Raw genomic sequence first — 860 nt, 5'->3', positions numbered from 1 at the left:
CACACACACACACACACTATGTATTTGAATGCATTTGAAACACACTCAGGCAGAGTTCACCTAAAGTTTTAATGAACCAAAATATGCCCCTTCTTCATTCTGTCTTTGTCTCTTTCTTGCGGCTTCTCACATTATTACCAAGCATGCAGGGACTAATCCAGAGATGCAAACACTCAAGAGAAGCTGTATGAGTTATTTTACTTTGAAATTTCAGGCGTCTCTGTAGATCTTATGCAGAAAAAGTCAAAGTGGGTGCAACAACAGAAGAAGGCTAAATTGTTACATCACCAAAAATATACCGAAGTGAAATCTGTCTTGTTGTCGGCTTAATGTCTGTGCTACTGTACTATGATCATGTAAGAATGATGTGCTTGAAACTCTGGCAAGCCATAGTGAAAGACAAGTCTTTACATTTCTGAGAGTTTGAAGTGCATCATTACTCAGAAATGATGTAACATTACGTATGTGGATCCAGGGCTGGATTACCAAACGAGCAAACTGCCCCAGGAAGCCAGGCCCTCAGTGGCCTCAAAGTCCTGAAGGTGTCTGTGTGGCAAATACTTTGTGGTAATTCGATTAATCTACATTTGATTGTCAATATCAACCACTAAAGCACAATCAATGTTGAAATGGTAATCCTCCTAATGTTTTGTGCAAGGAAAGGTAATGCTACTGCAGCAATTGTGCATATTTTTACATATTTTAAAATAGGATAAACACAACCATTTTTGGAGATATTTGTGGAAATGGAACCTGTGGCTAGAATATGACAAATCTAAGGACATAATGTTCCCTGATGTGTGTCACCAGTTTCCTCAGCTGGCCTCAACTTGGTTTTACATTTGGGCCACGATAATTAC

This window comes from Morone saxatilis, unplaced genomic scaffold (assembly GCF_004916995.1).
Source record: "Morone saxatilis isolate NCDOM2014 unplaced genomic scaffold, NCSU_SB_2.0 Contig1, whole genome shotgun sequence".
In the NCBI taxonomy this organism is placed as follows: domain Eukaryota; kingdom Metazoa; phylum Chordata; class Actinopteri; family Moronidae; genus Morone; species Morone saxatilis.
This window is presented reverse-complemented; position numbering follows the sequence as displayed.